A 20,100-nucleotide genomic window follows, 5' to 3' on the forward strand; every position below is an offset into this window, starting at 1 on the left:
GATGAGACACATAGCATGATGATGCTGAGTCTAATGAAGGTGACATGGAATCATTGAGGCAGTACCAACATCTCACATCACTCCTGGGGTGACATTGCCCGCTAGCAATAAGGAAGTGGACTGTGCTATGAAAACGTGTATGTGACTCTAATGCAAAGTGCACAGTGCTACACATACAGATTGAGACAATTCCCCATATACATAACAGATGTACAGGCACATGGACCTTCTGACACTAAAACCTTCACCCTCACAACCAAGTAGCCAGCTTACCTGGAACAAGTTCAGTAGTGTAGGAACATGTTTGCACCTGAGTCAACTCGGTGAGGACACACAAATAGGTTTGCCTAGACCTTGTCACACAAGGGATAATTGTGCATTGCCAATTGTGAACACTTCAGTGCTGCCAACGTATGGAGATGTGTTGTACATTGACACCTAGCCAAATCATAGAGCCAAACTGTTGCATTTCACATGCAATTACATATGTCTAATTGGATGGGATGTACAGCCTATATAGTGCAACCGTGTTACCACCACAGTGGAATCGATTGTGTGTGTGGAAGTATTATGTCACCTCCAGTGAAGGCACACAGACACTTCTTTCACATTACATTACGCATGGGAGATACACACTGAACAGCAAGTTTCGAAATATACCACTGATATAAGGTCAATCAGCTAAACACCAGTTTTAATAGTTAAACAACCCAATGCATAAAAAAAATCAAAGAAGCCTAGGATCACACACAATACCACAAACACAGATGAGTCACAGATGACACAAGAGAACAACTGCCATGCAAAGTGATAATCAAGGTGCAACTGACAACCAAATACTTACCCTCAATTTCTCTTTCAGCTGATCAGGGTTACGGGATCCAGCCATGGATCATGACCCCATTTGCCAACCCAAGCACAGCAGCAGAGCATGCCTATAATGAGGCACATCATAGAACACCCACCATAGTTGAGAGGACTTTTGGCATCCTGAAGTCCAGATTCAGGTGCCTGGACATCACCGGAGGCAGCCTCCTATATTCACCAGAAATGGTCTGCAATATCATTCTGATCTGTGCCATCCTGCACAACATTTGTGTAAGGAGGAACATTCCCCTCTATGAACCAGATCCACAAATGCCTGAAGAGGAGGATGCTGTCCGTGAAAATGAGGGGGAACATCCAAACACTGCTGCAGGATTGCGTCGCAGACAACACATCGTACTAAACTTCTTCTAACTATAGTCACCATCACCACTTTGTTATCAAATGTCATTAAATACCTAACTTCATCACTCAGTAATGCTCTGGGTAATTGTTTATGCATCCCATGATCCCTAGGAATCATAATCAGTTTAGCCTCATGGAGCATTGCAGAAATACAGATTAGGATACTGAAAAAGCCACATCACATTTGATGGATATGAATGTACAGCCAACATCACACACAGTGTAAATGACATATATCCTGTCTATTTCACAAGTGAACGGCAATATCAGAGGACAACAGCTATGCAACACATCCATGTTGCCAACATGGTCCATTGCAGCAAATGACACAACTAAGACACGAAAAATCATAAGGAAAAAAAGTGTCTCATACATGAGGCAGTGGATGTGCTATTGCATTGATAACAGGAATGTATGACCATTCCCTTGACAGCAGTAAGTGTGGCATCAGCTATCTTTGCAAGAAGCATGTGTGACAAGCAGTCCATCTAAGCTGAAAATGGATAGCACAAGTGCCCCAGGTATGACAAGCATTGCTCACAAGACATGCCCTGTGAAGTCCATCCTAGGTAATAAGTACTTCTGCTGCCATATTTTAAGTCCCTCCCCACCCTTCTCTAGGGGGACCTGTAAATGGACTATCTGTACCCTGAGAATCTTCATCTACACACACCCAGACTCCTATTCTGACTCCTGTGTACTTCCCACTTCAGTATGGCATGTCAGAGTCATAGTTCATCAGTCTGCATGTACTTCAGGTCAAATAGTGCACTGCCTGGTAGTCGGTAAGACCTGTAATCACCTGTCCATTGCTTCACATGTGAAAGGTCCACTTGGCCCCTTAAACTTGATTCTCAACTCCAGTACTTATGAGAGACTGAGGCTGCACACACCTGTGAGCACTACCATGCAGACCAACCATTTGAATCTTCCCTGCCCTTGCTGCTGCCTGGAACTGCATAGAAACTGCCATTTTCAGAATTTCCTTGTTGTGCATTGGTGTACAAATCACTTGTGTACCAGAGCCCTTGGGGGATTGTGTAACGTTGCAGACCACAGCACACATTGTTTTTAGTTCCCACAGTGTTGTACCAGCTTTTCCCAGTCAGAGTCTGCTCACTGTGTATTTGACTTGTTCATGTTTGTTCCTGACAGAGCCTGCATCCTGTTAGCCAGACTGGTTCCTGTCTTTGCGTGAAACATAGAGGTTCCCTGAGGCTGCATTTGTCTCATAGTTGCTTTCCATGCCCTCTCTTTCCTCCTAGGGTATTGTGTCCGATAGGTCCACAGTGATTCCTCAAATAGATAGTATAGTTTAATCATTTTACTCATCATAATCAGTTCTGGGACATGTATTCAAATGGCCTAATCCAGCCCCCATCCCTTGTCTGGTTTTGCATGTATTCATTATTGACAAACAGTGACAGTGCGCTATGGCAGTATGCATGGATTTGGTACGGTGCCTCCAGCACAACAAACAAGACTTGCAAATGTGTATGTGAGGACAAAACATGTTTGTACCCTGACGGTCCAGACACATATTCACTTCTGCCGCCACCTTTTGATGGTGCTTTTGCACGGTGACTAGCTGTGAGATTAAGTAGCACAGAGGCACAGATATTCCCTGTTGCAGTGGGAATTTTTAAGACCAACCTGTGTACACATGTTGTGATAAAAGCTGCCTGGTACCTATTACTCATCCATAACGTTTTTGAGCAAACCAAGGTTGCCCTGTAGTCAGCCTTATGAAAGTTCTGCAGTGCCACAGCTGGACTATCACCATGTGTGTCGTTAGTTGATCTTTGGCTTTAGGTCAAATCTGCTTTGAAGGATACTCTGTTAATTGAGGGAATGGCTCCACAGACTCATGACTAGACCTGCACGTAACTATGACAACATGGAGGCCAATACTTACACAGGGTATACATGGCCACACACTTGAACTGGACACCTTTGTGCAATGAACCACTGGAAATATGTGAAAACATGCAGCATGGTCTGCTGGTCCTCCACAGCCACAGGAGAAACATAGGTCATGTACCTGACTGAAACAGTGGTGTACCAAAAACATTTTGGATTGGATTTAAGACTCTGTGTCACAAACACTGTACCTACCTAGCATGTTCAAATGCCTGACTCGTGGGTAGTATAGACACAAGTGACCAGGAAGTGGTATCCAACATTTCATTAAATGTGATGGGTTACGTTTCTGACATTGCCATTATCAACTGTCCTCTATCAATCCTGTCTATAGTTTGTCATGGGAGATGTTTTGTCTCCAAAGTTGGGGAAGTTCACACAGCGTAAGACGCAACAGATATAACAAACACATTTCATGACTGATGTACCTCAATGACTGGCATCTGATGGTTATACACAATTGCAACACATTCATACATGCACATTATTCAAAACACTTCTTGTGACGTTCACACAGAGGCACAACAACAATTGAAATAGCCAATTCACAGACATAAACACACAGGCCATGAGTCTATTTGTTAGTTGCGTAGCCTTGTAATCCTCTATTGATGCAACACCTGCTCAAACTAGGAAATACCAATTTTATTCCAAAAGTCTGTGTTGCTGTTGCGTCAGTTAGGAGAGCTAATCCGGCCCAACAACATGAGTATTATGGTCCACAGTAGTGTGGTCTGCCGCATGTGCCCAAACACTAGTACACACACAGCTGGTCATAAAATCCTATCTTTGTATAGTTATAGCCTTCATGTATGTTAAAAAAGAAAAATGACACAAAGACAGTTATAGACAGATTTTTTTGATGCAAAAACATCAAAAAAGATGCATATGCGTCAAAATATGACACATGCATTAAAAAATGACACTCACACCCATAATACATCGATTGGTCCCTAGCGTTAATACCAACACTGCACCCCATGAAATCGGTTATCCATTAAAAATGTATTGATCCTTGAATGCGGGGGAATTTTTTAGCATATGCGTCAAAACATATTGACGCAAAGCCCGTAAGCGTCATAAAATTTCATGCATTATAATAAAAAGGCACCGCATTTGAGACAAGAAGTGTTGTAATAGGATAGCCTGTATACAGAAATTGTACAGTGTGTGTACTTTCACTTTGCAGTCTGTGATTCTTCTAGACTGTGTGGCTGAGTATAGACTTGTGTCTGTGAATATTGTGCTTTTGTCTCCTGTGTGCTATTGCCATTGTCATCTGTTGTTTTTGTAAGTGTCTGTGTAAATCAGTGTAAGTGTGTTTTTGTCATTTTTTGAGATTAGATTTGTCTTTGTACTGTTGGGAGTGTGTTAGTGGGTATTGTTAGTTGGGGTATTGTTGGTCTGCTTATGGGTTCTTTAAGTATCCTTTCCATATCTCCTTTTCCTGTTTTTCCCTTTCATCCTTTCCTAACCTACTTTTTGGGAGATGTTGGGTAGGCCACGTCTGGGGAGAATGGGTGAGGTGGAGCTGGGGGCCTCTGTGTGGCTGGTGTGCCACTTCCTCCCCCTGATGTTGGAGGCTGGTGGCAGGGTGATACAGGGGTATCACACAGAGGCTAGGAGGCTCAGGTGGGGAAAGGTGCTGTTCAACCTAAAAAGACTGTTCAACAGCCAGTGCAACGACCACCAACTGAAACATTGCTGGGTTGACCTGGTGGCCGAAAGCAGGACCTGCTGGACCACCTGGGTGTGGAGATTGGTGGCCCTGTTGGTGAGTACAAATTAGACTAATGTGTACAGTTAAATGCTCTGTAGTGGCAGTAGCAGATTTTGTGACATGCTGCATGCAATGTTTGTGGACATGTGGAATGCAAGTTGAACAAACAGTGGCCCTGATTCATACTATTTTTGCTACGTATTACCGTCATTTGTTGATGCAAAAGCTGCACAAACTTACAAAAGACAACTTTATCTTGGAAATTAGTGATGCTTTGACGTGAATAGATGATGGTAATGCGCCACAAACAAAAGTATTATTCAGGGCCTGTGAGTGTACCAGGAACGAGATGTATTTCACATGCTAATGCAAGTAACCAAAGTAGTCCCCAGATTTTTTAATACATGTCTGCACAGTATTCATGGCCATGCATACAAAGATCTTCCTAACCTCTGGTAATATCTTAGGCTGATATTTCAACTTGGTTTGTGCAGCATTTAAAATAATTATGGATGCCAATGTAATGCACACTTGATAATAACAAATTTTTTTGTGCTACTTTCCTTAGTTGTAGCGTAAACAAATGAAGCAAATGCTACACATAAAAAAAGAACATCTGGCCCTCAGTTCATTGTTTCTGTGTGTTTACGTCTGGACAGATAATCTTTCACATGGCCTAACATAATTGAGCCTGGATTCTACTAGATTGCAGTAGCAGTACACAGGTTCATCTTGTGGCTTTTCGGAGTAGGTATAGAAATCCTATCATTGAGTACCATGGCCCAACAACATTTTTGCCTTGGGCACAATTGCTGGTACAGAGCTGGTGCATTTGCCATCTGTGTCACTTTATTGCCAAACAATTTTATAAAGATAATGGGTCATCATGGGATCCCTGAACTTTGTTAATGCATGGTCACAAATTATTTATTTGCATGATGTTGTGCAAGGAACCACTGACTGCTTCCATCATACATTTAAAGTGACAAAATAGTTTGCTTTTTTAAGTTTGGTAAACCCCTGCTGATCTAGTGCAGCATATGTACAATTGTTTACTTCTCAGTATGAAGGCTATCACAGACATGGTGGTATGCTAAGATCAGCAGGGCAGCATTCCCGTGAGTGCCGCCATTCCCAAGGTGGTTACACATAGAGATCTACCTCATCAAGATTGCAGAAGTAGGACATTTGCTAAACCATGTTTCAATTATCAGACAGTGTCAGTTCGGTTGTATAACCAAAGATCACTCAACTTGGCAAATGTAAGTAATGAATTTGGCAAACTGTGATCTACAATACCTGATATAGGTACACAGGGCCCAGAGGAACACATTTCAGGTGCAATGTCTACACCTGTGCCCATGCATTCTGTCACGGATGATCAAATTAGACACTGTCAGCATATATTTTGTTGTTGTTTGATTTAGATAAATGGCCAATCCATGTTTAGCGTAACATTGTCATCAAGTAACACACAGGATCCCTGTCATAATGGTGTCATAGGGGGGATATACAGCTCTGGGTACACTGCCAATGTGGCAAATGTAACCTACATACAACACAGGCACACATATATTGGACCATTGAAAGCACAATAATTCCTGAACAAAACTCAACCCACATGAGCATCTCACAGTAACTCATTGTCCCTTGATGCACCAGCCACAATACCTCAGTCACTGGTATTGCTGTGCACCAGGAATGTGGCTTTGCATGTCTCTCATAATAACAAATGATGAACTGAAGTACCCTCTATAAATAATTCAGCACAAAATTGAGTAATCATGTTTGGCACCACATGATTGTTATGGCCAGTGCATATGTGCATATGTGTTTCTATCACTCAGTGGAGTGACAGTGTCAATGCATGTTTGCATTAGTATGTCTGTTGGGGTTTCTACATGCCTGATGTGCTGCTTTATCATATAAAATGTCACACACAGTAATTTTTTGATCCAAGTTTTGTACAGGGAGCAGACATTAAGCACATTTCACCCACCCTTCCATGTTTTACAGGTGGACCCGCCCCATATACAATTGGTGAAGTGGCTCAATTTGCGGACCCAGACGTATCTAGTAAGTGTTGATATGTTTGTCCTGTGTAGTGTTTGCAGCTGTTGTATGATTGACTCCTGTGTATTGGACTCAATGCAAGGTATGATGTGCTGGCATATGATCTGATATGTGACTTGACTGGACGTTGACATTTTGTTCCATGTTTGAGTTGGACATTCTGTGGCGGAGAGTCATATATTGGGAGTCGAGTGATGCGCTATAGGCATGGGCAGGTGGACATGGTGATTTTTGGCTACATGTATGCCAATGCTTAACTTGGAGTTGGCCAGTTTCATGATTAAGTCAGCAAGTCATACCCTGATTCACACAGACGAGTGATGCCGAAGTCTTACCCACAGACTTGAGCATCCCTGTTAACTAATGAACATGTAGGACTGTATGTTTGCCTTCCTAGCAGCATCTAGCTCTACATGTTGTGCTCAGTTTATGTGGCACTTGAGTGAAATGTCATAGGCGTGCATGCAGGTCAAGGCCAGATGGGTGCTTGCATCAATGTGCTTGTTTTTGGAAAGGTATCAGTGAGATCGAATGATGTTGACAATTGTCTGCAATTAGAACCATAAATGTGGATGGGATTGCCCAATGTGTGAGTCAATCCTAGTTGGCAGCCCCCCTTACCTGTGGTGGACTGACTAAACCCATGGACAGCTGTCCAAAGCTTCCTGGCTGTCCTTGATGTTTGAAAGTATGTGTTGCATGTCCATCCCCCCCTGAGGCACAGGTTTAGGGTTAGGAAATATGTGTACCTAGGTGTGAGAATCCCAGTGTAGAAGACAGACATTTAATTCAAACATTCATTTGTTCCAACCTACGATGACCCATCATGATTAGCAACTGCATACCATCCAGGAAATTCCATTTACAAATCACAGGTCTTGTGGGCATTGATTGTCATCCAGAAGATAGTCATTAGTTGGCCTGACACATGCGGAGTACTTGCAGCATTTGTTATGTGACTAATAGCAGTACGATGATGCACAGATCATTTAATTAGGTACACACCTTGTTGTGCATTGCTATGCTGTTAGATAGTAGATGTGTAGGCTGCAGTGGCATGTCATTCCTTGGGGCCATTCTATGATCTGTACTGTGATTTGTACTGTATGTGCTATTTCTGAGGAAGTGTTAGAATATCATCTGTAGATGTATTACACAATGATGTCACTAATGTCTGGCTTTCTCTATTTTGACAGCTGCCAACATGAATGCCCATGAGATCAGGGAATTCCAGAGGCTGGCAATACGTTACCGCCACATACTAGATGTGGAGGCTGGGTTCTGCAATATGGCATGCCGTTATCGCCATAAAAGAGCCACATGGGTTTGGAGGGCATTTGCCCAAGGGGGGCCAGCCTTGCCCACAACAGCCACCACCACCACTACAGCTCCGACCACAGTCTCCCAAAGGATGACAGCCACTGTAACAGGTCCCTCAACCTCATCTGCTCCAGGCCCACAAGCAGCCCCTCCTGCACCTTCCCTCCAACTACAGCACCAGCACCAGCAGTGGCATCAACATGTGGAACACAAACAACCCCAGCTGCTGTGATAGACAATGTGGAATTTCAGACACTGAGAACTGACATGCAACGGATGTTGCACAGGATGGACAGGCTGCAGCAGGAGGTGTCCCGCAATAGCAGGAGAGGGCCAATTTGTGATTTTTGGATCCTCACCCATGATACCCTCCACTCCCTCCTCTTTCCTGGTTCTTATCTTTAGTGGGTTTAGGGGGCTTAGTGTTAGGTTAGAGTAGGCTATTAGTTTAGTTAGTATAAGCGGGTTGGGGTGGAGGAGGTTATATTATTACATGTTTTTTTGTGGGTGGTGATGATGTCGGGGTTTATGTGTATAAAAAAATAAAATTAAAACATTCTAAAAAAAATACCAAAAAAATATATATTTGTTTAGGATATGTTAGTATGTGCTGAGGTTAGTATATGTTGTCCTACATGTGTCCCGTCATATAAGGGGGTGGGGGGTTGATATTTACAGTGTTTAGTTAAATGTGATAAGTAAGTTTAGCTTAGGGTAGTTAGGGCCAGTTGTGGGTAATGTGTAGTTAGGATAGGTTAGGTTAGTTAAGGTGTTTCCCCTAGTTTAAGTTTCCTTGATTACGGTGAAATAAAGTTTAGGTACTCCTTTATAGTATGTGTTATATGCTTGGGGATCAGGGCCTTGGCATGGGTGTACAGTGTCAATTTAGTATTTGCATTTCTGTTGCATCCTGCATCAGAATCCCATTATTGACATGGTTATTCCCAAATCCAAATGAACTGTCACATTGGCAGCTTCACCAAAGCTACTTCTCAATGAATCTGCCATCCATTGCACCCACCGCTCAAGGTTACTATGGTTCCCAATGTGGTGTGAAGGTTGGATGTGTTTTTAAATCTATCATCGTTTGAGTCCTGGATTGGAATCTTGGGCACTGTGAGACGTCTGCCTGCAGCCTGATGTTTATGTGAACCCTGATAAGCTGAGTGATGTCATAGTCTTATGTAGTATTACAAGAAGAAATGCAGCAAACCCAGAAAGGAGGAGAGACGCACAAAGCCCTATTAGTATCCAGTAAATCACGATATGTATAATAATACAAACTTATTAAGGTACAGTAGTGTGCAACTTCCCCAAAGCTAATTTGGGTTAAATTAACAGATCTGAAAAAGGTACAAAGCAAGAAAAATGTATGTTTTCATCATGATAGACCTATTGAAATCCCCTTGGCTATCGATACATTAAGTCGATATGGGAAGTCAGTATATTGGCAAATAAATTAATATGAACAAATTCAATAAGTTCAACAAATTATATCCATAATAAGAAAATAGCTAGAAAATAGGAGACTAGTATCAGAAAATTGATGTATAAACAGTGTTGCAATGACATCATAAATAGTAATGAAGTTCATGATCAGTGTTATGTCCCATCTCAACTGCTCGTAGGCGACAGATCCAAGCCGCCTCTCTTTTGCGTAATTGTAGTTCCCTATTGCCCCCTCTGGGGTGTGGGGGAATATAGTCAATCCCATGAAACAAAATTGATGTATCATATGCATGAGCCAATGTCATATGTGATGTCAGGGGGTACCTAATGTCATTGTTCTTAATAGCGTGTATGTGTTCTTGTACTCGATGTTTGAGAGGTCTGATAGTGCTGCCCACATATATTTTGTTGCATGTGCATTTTAAAATATAGATCACAAATTTAGTGTTGCAATTAATAAAGCTCTTAATAGTAAATGTCCCAGTGTTGTTATAACAGAAAGTACTGGTTTTGTCCAGACCAAAGGTACAAACATTACATTGGCGACATGTGTAAAATCCCAGGGGTTGTGTAGGGAGCCAGGTAGATATGTTAGGTGTGGAGACATAACTAGGACAGAGATGATCTCGAAGTGTTCTGCCTCTACGGTACGTAATCCGTGGTGACCTAGAAAGGAGGCCTTTAAGTCCCTGTAAGTCAGTAATTAGATGCCAATGGCGTTTGAATATTTTATAAATGCCTTGGCAATGGGTCGTATATCTAGTCACAAAGGACAAGTGTTCAGTGTGTTTGATATTATTGACCATAGTTTTTTGGGACAAAGTCTCCTTTCTTGGTGTGCTCATAATACGTTGCTCTGCTTTGCGAAGGATCTTATAGTTGTAACCTCTATTAGTAAATCTATGTTTGACAAGTCCAATTTGTTCGCAAAATAAATCATTGGTACTACAATTCCTACGTACACGTGTCATCTCACCAAATGGAATATTATTAATTACAGAAGGCGGATGTGCACTTGTTGCATGTAAAAGGCTGTTACATGATGTTGATTTCCTATAGAGAATACTTTGTACAGTGTCATTTCGTGTAAAAAATTTAATGTCAAAAAATTCAATGCTGTCCCTGCTGTAATGAAGACTAAGTTTTACATTGTAGGGATTGTCATTGAGGAAGGCATGGTAAAGAATAAGTTGTTCGACAGATCCATTCCAAATCAAGATGATATCGTCAATATACCTCCCCCAAAATACAATAAATTCAGTCCAGACGGAGGCATGTTTGCCCCATGCATGTGTTTTTTCAAACCAGCCCAGTCTTTAAGTGCCTCCTCATCTAAGTCTTCATAAGTTGGAAATATCAGGATTCTAAGACCTCTAGGTATCCTATTGTTATCTAGGTACTTTTGTAAAGTGGTCCCATCCCACCATCTTGCTAGCTCCTGTTTTTTTAATTTTTCTAGTCTTTGGAATTTTGTTTTTAGACTATCAGTCTGTCGTGTTGATATACTGGTTGAAGTTGAACCAGATGGGTATGTAAAAAGATCCCTTGCCAGTTCTTCCCGATTGTCCTTGAAACGTAACATATTGAATAAAGGAAGGGCATGCGTCAGGGCCTTAAAAATGTAGCACAAGAAGAAATGCAGCAAACCCAGAAAGGAGGAGAGACGCACCAAGCCCTATTAGTATCCAGTAAATCACGATATGTATAATAATACGAACTTATTAAGGTACAGTAGTGTTCAACTCCCCCAAAGCTCCTGCTGCACAAAAGAGCCTAAGAGGTAACAGAGAACCCCATGTGGTTAAACATGATAAGGGGGTGCACCACTTGATCCATCAGATGAAATACAATAAATATATACAAAGTCCAATACAGTCAAAAGGGTAATGATGCAAACTATCTGTTGATTTCTTCCAAAAGATTTTTAATTAGCACTGGTTCGTAAGAGAAAGCAGCCAACGCGTTTTGCCCTGTACATGGGCTTCTTCAGGGCTGTAAAGTAACATACTTCCATACAAAAAGTAAGATAACATAATTGTAATGTATAGAAAGACAAGAAAGAACATATTAATGTATAAAACAGTGTTTTACAAAAACCAAATTACAAGAACACGATACATTTTGTGACTGTAATGAAATTACAAGAAAGTTACAAAAACAAAGAGAAACAATTAAGGTCAATATCAGATCGTATTTTATACACAGAACCAGCAAGAAAGAGGGTGAGAGAGCATCCCAAGCAATATATATATATATATCTCTTGTGAGAAAGATGTGCACCGAAATAGAGAAGTGAATAAAGTAAGCTTCAAAACCCATACAGTTGTAATATACATATTGGGAGCAAAGTGATAAACATTAATATAGTTCCTTCCCTTAAGGTAACAAGATGACACAAGTTAGTTCAAGTCATGAAGTGAAGCAATACGTTTTTGAAAAAAGAGTCAAGGAAAGCACATACCAATATTCCGATTCGGATGTAAGTCGGGCTTGTAACGGGCATGTGAAAGCAAATGCCGAAAGGTTCTGAAGAACCAAAAAGACTGAAAACAGGGGGGGAATACTTAGTACTATGTATAACGAGTGCAGTAGGTATAGAGAATCAAATATTCTATACTATGAATAAAATGTGCAGTATGTACGCGGTAGTCCCAGAGAGAAGTGGGAATAGCGGTACTGTAAAAACCGCGATGGTCAGTTAATAGGCTGTTTCAGCCTTACCTGAAATATCAGGATCTGCGGCTTGAAGAAATCGGTAAAGCCGTAGAAATCCGTGATTGGAGAGAGTATATATCCAAAAACAAGGTGGACGGGTCCAATCATGTATGGCCAGTCACCAACAGTATACGGGAGTATAAAAATTGTGCGGCGAAAAGTGTCCGGTATTTGTAGTCCCGCCGTCGGCTCAAAATAGCATCGACACAAAAAACGGACTGTACAGAAAGAACAAGTCAGTGTTTAAAGCGGTCATTCATGGCAGCCATATTGGAAAAATGGAGCAACGAGTATAAAGGGACTATGCAGGTTCAATATAACGCAAAGTTATAATTAATAAGGGTGAAAAGGTATGAAGATGACTTATGAATATCGCAAACATTATGTTAAAAAGTAATAGTATATAAATGTCAGATGTATGTGGTCCCGCCGTCGGCTCAGAATAACATCAACACAGAGAACGGACTCTACAGAAAAACACATCATTATTCCAATCGGTCATTCATGGCAGCCATATTAGGAAAATAGAGCAATAAGTATAGAGGGACTATACACGCCCAATATAACGCAAAATTATAATTAATAAAAGTGATAAGGTATTAAAAGATAACTTAGGAATATCACAAAGATTATATTGAAAAATAATAATACATATAATAAGATGATCCACAAAAAAGATAGAAATAAGGATAAAAGTGCATAGGAGGAGGGGGAACAATCAATGTGAATCGTCAGTGAACCCAGGTGAAGGAAATATACCTATTCATATAAAGTATAAGCAAAATTAATCATTGAATTGGCATTGAGATAATCTATTTACATAAGTAGCGCGGAGAAATATGAAACAATAACCACAATGTATATAATGTATTGAATTTGGGTTAAATTAACAGATCTGAAAAAGGTACAAAGCAAGAAAAATGTATGTTTTCATCGTGATAGACCTATTGAAATCCCCTTGGCTATTGATACATTAAGTCGATATGGGAAGTCAGTATATTGGCAAATAAATTAATATGAACAAATTCAATAAGTTCAACAAATTATATCCATAATAAGAAAATAGCTAGAAAATAGGAGACTAGTATCAGAAAATTGATATATAAACAGTGTTACAATGACATCATAAATAGTAATGAAGTTCATGATCAGTGTTATGTCCCATCTCAACTGCTCGTAGGCGACAGATCCAAGCCGCCTCTCTTTTGCGTAATTGTAGTTCCCTATTGCCCCCTCTGGGGTGTGGGGGAATATAATCAATCCCATGAAACAAAATTGATGTATCATATGCATGAGCCAATGTCATATGTGATGTCAGGGGGTACCTAATGTCATTGTTCTTAATAGCGCGTATGTGTTCTTGTACTCGATGTTTGAGAGGTCTGATAGTGCTGCCCACATATATTTTGTTGCATGTGCATTTTAAAATATAGATCACAAATTTAGTGTTGCAATTAATAAAGCTCTTAATAGTAAATGTCCCAGTGTTGTTATAACAGAAAGTGCTGGTTTTGTCCAGACCAAAGGTACAAACATTACATTGGCGACATGTGTAAAATCCCAGGGGTTGTGTAGGGAGCCAGGTAGATATGTTAGGTGTGGAGACATAACTAGGACAGAGATGATCTCGAAGTGTTCTGCCTCTACGGTACGTAATCCGAGGTGACCTAGAAAGGAGGCCTTTAAGTCCCTGTAAGTCAGTAATTAGATGCCAATGGCGTTTGAATATTTTATAAATGCCTTGGCAATGGGTCGTATATCTAGTCACAAAGGACAAGCGTTCAGTGTGTTTGATATTATTGACCATAGTTTTTTGGGACAAAGTCTCCTTTCTTGGTGTGCTCATAATACGTTGCTCTGCTTTGCGAAGGATCTTATAGTTGTAACCTCTATTAGTAAATCTTTGTTTGACAAGTCCAATTTGTTCGCAAAATAAATCATTGGTACTACAATTCCTACGTACACGTGTCATCTCACCAAATGGAATATTATTAATTACAGAAGGCGGATGTGCACTTGTTGCATGTAAAAGGCTGTTACATGATGTTGATTTCCTATAGAGAACACTTTGTACAGTGTCATTTCGTGTAAAAAATGTAATGTCCAAAAATTCAATGCTGTCCCTGCTGTAATGAAGACTAAGTTTTACATTGTAGGAATTGTCATTGAGGAAGGCATGGTAAAGAATAAGTTGTTCGACAGATCCATTCCAAATCAAGATGATATCGTCAATATACCTCCCCCAAAATACAATAAATTCAGTCCAGACGGAGGCATGTTTGCATGTGTTTTTTCAAACCAGCCCATAAAGAGACAGGCATATGATGGGGCAAATTTAGAACCCATCGCTGTCCCTTGTATTTGCTTGAACCACTGGGTGTTATGTAAAAAGTAGTTTTTGGACAGAATTATATCCATCATTTCTAAAAGCATCTGATTGTGATCATAGCAGTTAGCAGGGCGAGAGTTCAGATAGGATGTAACTGCCAGTAAGCCAAAGGGTTTTTGGATACAGGTATAAAGGCTGTTAACATCCATCGTAACAAATAAAAGGTCATTGGACCACGGAAGATTCTCAAATTTATTCAAGATGTCCTTACTGTCCTGTATAAATGATGGTAAATTACAAACGAACTTTTGTAAGAACAGATCTACAAATTCTGATAGCCTCTCCGTGGGGGAGTCAATCCCCGATATGATCGGTCTGCCAGGAGGAAAGATACCTTCTTTGTGAATTTTTGGGAGAATATAAATGCAAGGATATCTGGGGTACTTCACAAGTAAATAATTGTACTTGTGGTCGGACAATAGACCCTGTTCATGCCACCCCCATAATTTGTTGTTGATGTGTGCAGTCAATTCAAAAATTGGATTACTAGGAAGAAGTTTGTAACAAGCGGGGTCGGAACACTACTAGTGGTCTCAAACCACGATCTAAATTTATTCCTACCAATGCACACAGTAATATTGATTTATTTGCAAGTAAGATATCATCTGACCTTTATAAATTTTTCAATGGGTCTAAAACCAACTGGTGTGAAGTAGATAATTTATCCTTTTCAGAACGAAAGGCACTTATCAGCCTCAAAAAAGACCAATCCATTGTAATTCGCGAGGCAGATAAAGGAGGAAATGTAGTCATTATGAATAAAAAAGACTACATGCAGGAAATAGATAGACAATTGGCCGACCCCGCTTGTTACAAACTTCTTCCTAGTAATCCAATTTTTGCACAGGTTGTAGTGGCAACTGTTGTCAATGGTAAATACCACTTGCGGATATCTCCTGAGACTGGAAATTAAGCCCTAGTTCATGTAGCGACAATACCAGCTGTTGTGTGACAGCAGGCCAGTTTTACGTTGTACCCTACCCTACTGGACTGCTTTTGCCTTTCCAATGTCCTTGGCATGGCGGAGTACCCCCATGAAAAGGTTGTTGGTGTAGTGTTGTGCCCCAGATTTCATCTGCACAGCCCATGCACTCGTGCTGTGCTCCTTTGCTCTTTCCACTACCTGATTTTCATGGGTGACATGCATTGTATAGTAGGTATGTCCCCCCCGTTTACAGTTAACATTTAGGCATTTTTGTCCCCCATGCAACTTACCCTGCATCTGTGTGGTTTCCTGGTAGTCTGCGCTGTCCTGTCCTTGAATCCCTGTGATGATCTCCTCTGGTATGACGGCTGCCACCATCTCCTCCATGTGGTCCAGGGCCTCCTGCAGTGCTGGACTCCCACCTCCAGTCTGCAGTGCTGCCTTCCTGTTCCTTGCCATCTTTTTTTTGGTCCTGCGCTTGCAGTCATGCCAGCCTTTCTTGCACTCAGTGACTGTTCTCCGTACTTCTGCCACATTGTTTATCTTGTCCATAATATGTTGCCAAATTGCCTCTCTCCTCCCAATTGGCAATTTTGAGGTGACCAAAAGTTGATGTTGGTGTTCCGTCACCTCTTTCAGCAGTATTTCCTGCTCCTCTGCACTGAACCAACACTTCCTTTTCTTCTTCTCCCTCTCCTGGGTCTTGTCAGGGTCCTCCTGGCTGGTTCCTGGTCGGCTGGAGTCTTCCTGGGGTCATGTATTGACGCAAAAGCAGTGCAAACTCACAAAACTAAATTATATTTTGTGAGTTTGCGCCGCTTTTGCGTCACAAAATGATGCAAATGTGGCACTAAAAAAAGTATAAATATGGGCCTTGGTGTCTAGACGGTTGAGCTTGCGTTGTGTGAAAGTTCTATATAGGACCTGTGGCTTTCCACGTCCACAGCTAGCAGTAGAGGCAAAATGAGGTGGGGGGGGGGAAGACTGTGAATAAAAGTTAGCAGTAGTGGAACAGAAAACTCATGCACGGGGTAAAAACCGTTTCAGACAATGCTTGATTTAAACTGATGCAGGATACGTTTTAGCATAAGGTACACATGGCCCCTAGTTACTCTGTATAAGATATACCTCAACCGGCAGACAATTGTCCTAGGTGCTAAATGACCGTGGACTACATACACGTTGGGTAGAAGTGCCAGGTGATAATTGTTTATTAGGAATTTGTTATTTAAAAGGGCACTGTGATTGGCTGCATGGTGCAAATGTTAAGCACTGTACCGTGGCCTGCATACATGCCCTTGGAAAGGAAACATCAAATGCAAATATATGGCCTATGTATTCTGTTAGCACAATGGAGAGTATGAATTCATAGGATGCAAAGGCTTCGCCACAGTCGAAGAGGTGTGCAACCAACTCGTATGGAGCTTAAAGTGCTGAAGCTGAGGGATGCTGGTGAGAGCTAATGAGCTGTCGGTAATTTCCCCCATGTACTCCCATCATGCTATAGTCAGGACAATACGGTCCTTATCAACCATTGTATTTAACAGAATTAAATTGTTTGGTATCAATTGCTATTCCCGGGTCGCACTCTCTCTTTTCTGATATTTCTAGTTTTCATAACTGGTGAAATAAATGGAGCTCTTCTCAGCTACTCTCTGCTTGGAACAGAACACGTTACTTTCATTCTCTTCTCCCTCTCAAGTCATTTAGTGCAGACCACATACACCTTTTCCCCGCTGACAAATTGTAAGTGACAAGTAATGAGACCACATTTTTACCTCAACATGATAATCAAAAAAAATATATCTTGAACATTGTTATTATATTTATATATATATATCTTTGTGATCTACAGTAGATCAAGACATATCTCAGTAAACCAGACATATCATAACGCGTATATATGCTTTTCATGTAATATGACTCCTCTGGCATACTTTTAAGAGTTGATCTGCATGACAACGGAGACACGGAGGGACAGTAAACCAGTTTTCCACAATAAAGGAATCCTTTAATATAGAACTTGATTATATTGTTAAAACAGAATAATGTCATACTCTCTGGAAACCTATGCACTTCATATTTCTTTTTAGAAAGCAGCTTTATTAGTTTTTCAATTAGAAATAAATATACGATATACAGCTCAATGAGGACTGGGACACAATACAAATCTAGATTAACATTATTGATAGTGGTAAACATCCCAAAACAAACAATGAAGATTCACAACACAATTCACTGAGTCGAGGCAGCATATGCAACCAAAAACGAGCCCTGACCTTATCAGCAACAATATGTTCCAGCGCACACTTCAGAATTTAACATGAAATTCAAGTACGGCTGTCATTTGCACCAAATTGTAATCCAATATGCCACAGGTGATAATGGACTGCAAAGTTAGGCCCATATTTAAACTATTTTAGCACCGCATTTGTGCCGCTTTTTGACGCAAAAGCGGCGCATACTTACAAAATACAATTTTATTTTTTAAGTGTGCGCCGCTTTTGCGCAAAAAATGACGCAAATGCGGCGCTAAAAAAGTATAAATATGGGCCTTAGTGTCTGCGAAACATCTAGAATTCATTTATTAAACGTAGGACCTGATTTAGAGTTTGGCCGGCAGCCCACAATCACTCTGGGTGGTGAAGGTTATTACCTAAACCACCTTGGCCGGACTACCACCCACCATATTAAGAGCTCTCTGTGTGTCCTGCGGAGAGATCTAAGCCTTCAGAGGAGCGCTATCACGGCACTGAAACTTTACTGAGCGGTCACCATGTTTCATGCACCTGCTCAGAATCCCAAGAGTTTCTTTTTGAAAAACAAAATAGTTATGACCGTGACGTTCTGTGAGTTTTCTTCCAGGTTGTGGAGGTCGATTTAATTTTTCCTGTTTACAAACCACCTTTCTGGTCCCAAAGAGAAAAAATACATCAAACTCTTGTCTCTAAATAGGGAGGATGATTTAATGTACTTATACCATTGGCCCTAACTCCGGCAGGGTGTTGGTGTGGGTTTTCTACAAACGGAGTCAGAGGGGTTACTGCAGTCAGAAACTTGACTGTCAGCACAACTCTCATTAGAGTGCATGGACCATCAGTTTCACTGATAGGGTGCTCCTCACATATGAGTCAGCTTCCTATCCACCAAACTCTAAATCAACCCCTTAGACTCTGTCTCTGCTATTTACTTCATGGTATTCTACCTCCACATCACTGTACCATAGATTGATTTAGCAACCAATTGAGCTCTGTAGACTTTTTAATGCTGCTTCTACAGTGCAATTTCCTAAGTGCCATGCACATTTTAGGATACTCCAATTGCTTTGTATAAATGGAATTATGATATTATCCTTTTAATTAAGCAAATACCACGTTTTTGTGAATCTAATTCCTAAATAGTCATCAAAGCTTACATTGTTTTAATAATTTCCATTCGTCAAAGAGTGTCGTCCTCGCTGACATTCAATATTTTAGATCTGCTGGTATTGGTTTTCCTTTTTTCAATAGAGTTTCGCTCACACTTGGGCAAAAAAATTAGCTAGACACTACCCGCCTTAACTACAAGCACCACGTAATAACCAAAATATTAGGATTGGGATTCTAAGTTTCTCTACCTTAGAGACACCCAACTCCCTTTTCTACTGCATACCACACAGTTTGTTCATGGATAAGAGAATAAGGGTGCCTGACACACCCCTAGGGCACCCCTCTGTATACTTTAAAACTTTGGCCCTCATTTTGAGTTTCACGGATGGGAAAGACCATCCTCCAAACTCCCGACAGGGTTGGCTACCACCATAGTGGCGACCACCCCACAGGACCTATCAGGAGGTTCCCGCTGGGTAGGGAAACATGCTACAGCATTGTCTCTGGCTTGTAATCGAGTTGACTGCAATGCTGTAGGCCACAGGGTGCACCAGCACCCTCACAATGTACGTTGTCTGAAAAGCAGACAGTGAACATTGCGACCATGCTGCGCATTGGAATCCCTGCACTGCCCAAGCCAAGTGCATGGACAGTGCAGGGGCCCCCCTGTGGCCCCCTGAATCTGTTCTCCACCAGCCTTTCATGGCAGTTTCACTGCCATGAAAGGCTGGCGGAGAACAAAGTTGTAATCTGCAGGGCAGAACTGCATACAGTGCTGCCCTGGTGGATTACAATCTTCGCCATTGAGGTTACCGATCTCAGCGGTGCTGGCAGAACCCAGGTGGTCTGACCGCCTGGGTCTATATGCCATAACAGAACCAAGGAGTTAATTCCTCTTTTAGGAAGACCAGAGACTTGAAGTAGTTGTGCCGACGTGTTGTTCCTAGGAAGAAAAACAAGCAGGCTTTTTTGCACTGTGTATGTTAGTGTT

This window comes from Pleurodeles waltl, chromosome 12 (assembly GCF_031143425.1).
Source record: "Pleurodeles waltl isolate 20211129_DDA chromosome 12, aPleWal1.hap1.20221129, whole genome shotgun sequence".
Classification (NCBI taxonomy): Eukaryota; Metazoa; Chordata; class Amphibia; order Caudata; family Salamandridae; genus Pleurodeles; species Pleurodeles waltl.